Genomic DNA, 6,741 nt, shown 5'->3' on the forward strand with positions numbered 1-6,741 from the left:
AAAATGTCTGCTCATGCACCAGCGATGGATCCTGATCCTACTGTTAGGGGATCCCTTAAGCAGATCAAGTTATGCATAATTGGGACAGTTGTGTATCTTAAACTTTTTGTATTACTTTAGAACTTATGAATGGACATGTATTAAAATTGTTGATATAATTAAAACATATATGGATATCCTTATTTCAGTCCTGAAATTGGTTTTCAGTCCTGGAGATTGGTTAACATTCTCACACCATTCAGGTTGTGAGTGGCTAAGACAAGGTGTGGAGCTGACTGACCAGTCTTCACAGCCTGTGCTGATCTGATTGTTTTCCATGTCCTGGAATTAACACTGACCTTTGAGGAAGAGTTGTGTATGGAAAGGAAGCCAAATGAATTCACTGGTGGGTAGTTATGCCTCACCTTGCTGGACCATCAGAGAAGTCTGGCAAGTCTCTTACTTGGTACTCTATGTATTCCTGCAGTGATGGCAGATTAGTCAGCATGTATGTAGGGAGGTCATGTATAGCCATTCATTTTGTAGGCTTCAGTTAGAATTTGTCTACCAGAATTTTCTAGAAAGGATGTAATATAGTGAGAAAGACCTGCCAAAAAATTCCCATGGAGGTTTATCAATCTGATTCACTTTAACATATTAATAAGAAATTAATCTATATAAGCACTTGATTAATTCCTAATAGATGGAGAAAGGAACAGTTAAAGGAAATCAGATCTAATTAATATAACTAATATCTGATATATTGCTGGCCATTTACATGTCCAAAAGGTAATTTGAGAGCTACTTCCATTTAGAAAATGATTTAACATATGATTAATTTGAGTAGAACACTCATTTAGAGATCTTGAATGTGTTTTGATTTTTACAGGACTACTAAGTAATGGATCTATTGGGGGAAACAATATAAATATGTAAACACAGGTATGAAAAGGTTAATTGCATAGAAACATAATCCAAAACTCTCAAGGGACAATAAGATAATTGTAGATGTGCCTTGAAATGTCTGTATTCAAGATCAGAAGTTTTTGCATTCAGATCTTATTTCACTATATCATGGAAGAAGTTGATTTCTACTCCAAGACTCTGGCTAGAAAATAAACTTCAAAGGTGTTTTTTCCCCCCTAAAGGAATCATGGGTGAATCTAGATCATTTTTCCTGGCAGGAAGATCATTTACTATCAAGTACATTGACGTGGCTGCTAACAAGGAGAAAGTGAAAGATGCTCTTGACATCCTGCATCCCAACATGTGATTCTAATCAAAGAGATCTAAAAGCAAAAAAAAAAAAAAAAAAAAAAAAAAGGTTAAAAAGTGGATTGCAATTTGATTTAATGAAATTTGGTATGTAATAGATAACAACAGGGAACTGATTTATAATTAGTGAGACCTTTCTTGGGGCAGAGGGTGTGCAGAAGCATGGCTTTGTCTGGTGTCACTGTGATAATGTTCCAAGGAGCAAAAACATATGGACCACTTATCAAACAAGACAGTGCATAAGAAATTATCACTTCTGTGGGGACAATATAGTATCTTTAATACTTTTCTTTTTGAATTTAGTGCCTTGTAAAAAGGTGTATGTTTTCTTGCGCCACCTACTAAGGGAAGGCTGTTGTGAGTTAGGCAGAAACCTGGATCTGGCAGACTTTTGTCTACTAGTCTTGATAAAGAAGCATCCAGTGTAGCAATGATGCTTCTTGAAACACCTGGAGAAGCTGAACAAATTCCTCAATTCCATCTCCTTGAAGGTTACAGAGTGCCAGCGAGGCTGCCAGACTTTGAGAGACAAGGATCCAGAGAGAGGAGAGATGCTGAACAAGAATGCCGCATTGTTCTTGCTTTCTCACTTAGGTCCTTTGCTGATAGAGCTGCTGGGGTTGATGGCACGTGGAGCACTGGGCAGAACTGAGGCATCTTGACAAGCACGCCTTGCGAGAGCTGGAAAACACCAGAAAAGATTTGGGTGATCTCATGGCTGGGAATTGAAATGAGGAAATGAAAAATAAAGTTTGAGGCTGCCAAGGCTATAGGAATCAGAGATGCCAAAAACCTGAAGAGAAGGGAGCAGAGCGAAGTAAATCTGACACATGTGTGTTTTCCATTGAGTCATTTGCTGAATTCTTAACGTGTTGTCTAGCAAGTTAAAAAGCCAATGACAAAGAAGCTAAAAATAGGATTGTATTTTTGTAATCCTGAAATATTGAAAGAATTAAACTTGGAATTTAGGAATTGTTAAGGAAATAACAAGATTCTTTGTTTGAAATTGGAATGGCTCCTCTTAAAGAGACTGACTTCACATTAAAACAGCATGGTCTGTCTGTGAGATGGAAGGGATATGTTTTGCATTCTGACATCTCTTTGCCAAAGCATAGGGTAAGTCCTCTCTGGGAAAAAAATACCCAAAGCCCTTCAAATTTTCACATGTAAAAATGCCTACATTACATAAAAACTATCACACATTAGGGGACAGGGATAGATAAAAAAGAAAATGGGAATACAGATATTGACGTAGTTGGGCACGTTTAAAAATAATTCTGATTTATATGTTCAAGAAAATGGAGAATAAGGTATAGATTTTTACACCAAAACTTTAATATATAAAAGACAAAATAGAAATTCTATAACTCAAATATATAGTACTGAAATTAAGAACATAGAAAATGTTCTTGGCATTAGATCGGACGTAACTAAAGAAGAAATTGTGAACTGGAGGGTGGGCTGTTTAAAGCCTTCCCAGTGGAAGTTGGAGATGACAGAACAGTTAAAAGCACATGCTTCTCTTGCAAAAGACCTGTGTTCTGTTTTTGTCACACACATCAGGTGGCTCACAAATGTCTGCAACTCCAGTTCCATTGCCTTCTGGCCTCTGTAGACACCTGCATGCACATGGTGCATAGATATATACTCAGTACCCCTTGCTACAAAAATCCTCAGTGGAAACATAGAGAGTTCAAGAAGGAAGCAATGTAGAGGTGCATATAAAAAACAGAAGAGCAGAGAGAAAGTTTAAACACATGTGCCTGAGCAGAGGCTGCCGGTACTAAGCTACTACTGTACTCAGGATATTGAAGCAAGAGGATTTCATGTTTAAGGCCTGCCTGGGATACAGAGTGAATTAAAAGCCATATTACAAAAAGCAGTGAGCCAGATAACTGTGAGCCAGATAACTGACAACTAAAAGCAGGTCTGTTCCTGTAGTTAGATGTATGTCCTTAAGGTCAATGCCATAATAGTAACTATCTGTTTCTACATATTGATTTTTTTTTTAATTCACACATGTTTTGTTTTGTTTTTTTCAGTTAAAAATAATAAAATAGTCTTAAGGGCATGGTTTTGTGCTGGTTATATTGACCTGCATTTACTGTATTAATAATTAAACTTGGAAATTAAAAGAAATGAAGTCAAGTATTGTGTCTTATGCCTATAAGCCCTGAATTTGGAAAGCTGAGGCAGAGGATTTCTTAGAGTTTGAGGCTTGCCTAGTTACACAGTGAGTTCCGGGCTAGACTGGATTACAGAGCGAGGCCCTGTTTCAAAAACCAACCAAACAAACAAACTAGAAAACAGTGACAAAAAAAAAAAAGGAAAATGAAAAATATTGTTAACTCTACTAAAAAGGTTATTAAGCCAAAAATATTTTAACACACACATACACACACATGCACACACACACACACACACACACACACACACACACACACACTTGTGAAAACAACTGTATTTAGTGAGAAACTAGAAATTCTTTTATACGCCTGCAAACCTTTGAATTTTCCAATGAGAAGAAGGCACTTAACTGCAAACGCACTAGACAGATATCCCAGATCAGCTAAGCCTGGCCCAGACAGAACTACCCTGATGAAGTCAGCTCTAATGGCCAACCTACAAAATTCTGAGCTAAATAAAATTTGTTGTATGACAACAGCCAGATAATAAAGGAATTGTTATCATCAGAACAGCTGCCCACCTATAATTCCATTCTTGGATAACTTCAGACATGAGGGCAAGACAACCCCTACCCCCCAGGCAATAAAAGAGAACTGGCCACCAATAGTTCTTCGTTAAAATAGATATACCAAAAGTAATTTTTAGACAGAGGAAAATTTTCTCCAATAGAAAATATGAACAATGACAGAAGGGATTAAGAGCTGATAAAAATAGAGAAGCCAAGATGGAGGAGGGGCAACTGGAAGAAGACTAGCCCTGGATGACAAGTTTGTATCTTACCCCAGTAAACTCATATTATAAAATCCCAGGCCTGGGTATAGTGGCATCAGGAGTTTTGGACTAGGGAAGTCATGATGGTGGAATACTCATGAGTAGGATTCATAACTTCAGGAAAAATTATGGAGTATTTGCCTTTTCCTTCTCTGCTCTATCATATACCAACAGAGTGAGAAGACAGGTATCTGCCAGGTAGTGAGCGGTCTGGACTACAAGCCAAACCTTGAAGCTTCTTGATATGAAATTCTCTACCTCTAAAGTGGTGAGAAAGGATGTGATTATTTAATATACACTGTCTCTGGTAATTTGTTATTGTATCTCACACTGATTAAGACAAATCTGAATGTGTGTTCCTTAAAAAATACCGTTTTTCTGTCACATATGAAACAAAAAATGCTGGACTCAAAATGTGAAATGATATGTGTATGAAAGCTAATATAAATTTGAAGAGTTGACCAAGGTTTAAGACTCCAGTAGGAGGATGCAATAATGAGATAGGTTAGGAAAAGTTGTAATAGGGCAAACATCAAAAGAAAAGAAAAGTGTGCCCTTCGTCACTCCCTGTCAATGACCTGCCTCAAAAAATGAGCTACTACTGATGCTGGGCATGGATGTTTAGACCACACACACAATCCTTCACTAGATGCAAACAGTGTCCCAGGCACTGTTTCTGCATCTCATTTGGGCTCACGTCAAAGGTGTAAAAGTTTCATGTAGCTGCTCAACTCTTAAGGCTTCAAGGTGCATAACTTTTAGCCCATGCTGTAGAAATTACAGTGAACCCAAAGGGAAGAAGGTGATTATTAAGTGGAGCTAGGGGCGTCTGAAAGTTAAAAAAAAAAAAAAAGGTGGTGTGATTATTACAAATCCAATTGATTTAAAGGATAAATAAATAAAAAAAAATACTGGAGCTAACATTGTTCAAGATGGTTCCCATAACACAATCAAAGAGGCTGAGGATGGCACCATCACTGCTACTGTTCTGGCATGCCTGGTGTGCTCTGCTGTCAAGGAGGGCCTTGAGGGAAGAGTCGCAGAAATGCTAACCCAGTGGAAATAAGAAATGCCATGCTGGCTGTTGATGCTGTAATTGATGAACTTAACAAAAGCAGTCTAAACTGGCAATTACCCCTAAAGAAATTGCTCTGGATGTTGCAATTTCTGCATATGGAGACAAAGAAATCGCAAACATTTCTGATGCAACAACAAAAGGTTGGAAGAAAGAATGCCATCACTGTGAAGGATGAATTAGAAATTACTAATGAAGTTTCATGGAACATATATTTCTTCACATTTTACCAATGCATCAAAAGATTAGAAATGTGAAGCCAAAATAATTGAATAAAAAGAGAATTTCTGGGGTCCGGTCCATTGTACCTGCTCTTGAAAACTGTTAATGCGTAGCAGAAGCACTCAGGTGTAATTGCTGAGGATGTTGATGGTGAAGCTCTAAGTACACTGGTTTTCAGTAGAGTAGAAGTTGGTCTACAAGTTGTAGCAGTCAAAGCTCTGAGGTTTAGGAAACATAGAAAGAACTATCTTAAAGATGTCGTTATTGCTACAGTAGGTAGTGCAGTGTTTGGAAAAGGCGGAGTTGAATCTAAATCCTGAAGACACTCAAACTAAGAAAACGCTGGAGAGGTCACTGTAGCAACAATGACATTCTGCTTTTGAAACCCAAGGGTGTCAATGTTCAATTTTAAAAACATATTCAAGAAACCACTGAACATTTAGATATCACAACTAGTGACTATAGAAAGGAAAAGCTCAGTGGGTGACAGGCAACACCTTCAAGTGGAAGAGCTGTGCTGAAAGTGAGAGGAACGAGTGTCTGTGAACGAGAAGGAAGACAGAGTTATGGATGCTCTCAATGTTACAAGAGCAGCTGTTGATGGAGCCATTTTTTTTAAAACGGGGTACTGCATTCTACTTTCGAGAACAAATCATTGGCCACATTAAAACCTGCTAATGAAGATCGGAAAATTAGCATAAAAAGTATTAAAAGAGCAATCAGAAATGCATGCAATGCCTATTTCCAAAAATTATGGTATTGAAGGATCCTTCATAGCTGAAAACTTTGTGCAAAATTTTTTGCAATTTGCTTATGATGTTATGTTTGGAGATTTTAGAAATAAGGTAGAAAAAGTACTTACTGATCCAGGAAATCTGTAAAAAAAAAAAAAAAAAAAGTCTTTTCTGGAAGCTGCTGAGGGTGGCCTTTCTGTCGATGACAGGAAAAGCTGTAGTGATAGAAATTATTTTGTAAGAGAAAGACCTTGGAATGAGTACAATGAACGAAAGTGGGGCAGGATATGGGAGGTGGCTATGTCTTACCTCCTAGAATAGTGCTTTGTTATTATCAATGAACTGTGACGGCACATTCAAGGCAGGTTCCTCACTGAGTACTTCAGAGAAGTCAACTGAAGAACACGACTGAATGAAAGGCTGGCTGATCACTGTACTCTTCAGTTGCTGGGTTCAGTAGACAAGATATAGTACTTTGCTGCTGTCATTGTCCATGCT

General features: G+C 37.8%; 1 pseudogene; it reads left to right on the forward strand.

Annotated features, from left to right (window-relative positions):
• The window catches only part of LOC114695175, a 44,848-nt pseudogene extending 38,458 nt beyond the window's left edge, over positions 1 to 6,390 (forward strand).
• Positions 6,391 to 6,741: the final 351 nt, after the last annotated feature.

This window comes from Peromyscus leucopus, chromosome 17 (genome assembly GCF_004664715.2).
Source record: "Peromyscus leucopus breed LL Stock chromosome 17, UCI_PerLeu_2.1, whole genome shotgun sequence".
NCBI lineage: Eukaryota > Metazoa > Chordata > Mammalia > Rodentia > Cricetidae > Peromyscus > Peromyscus leucopus.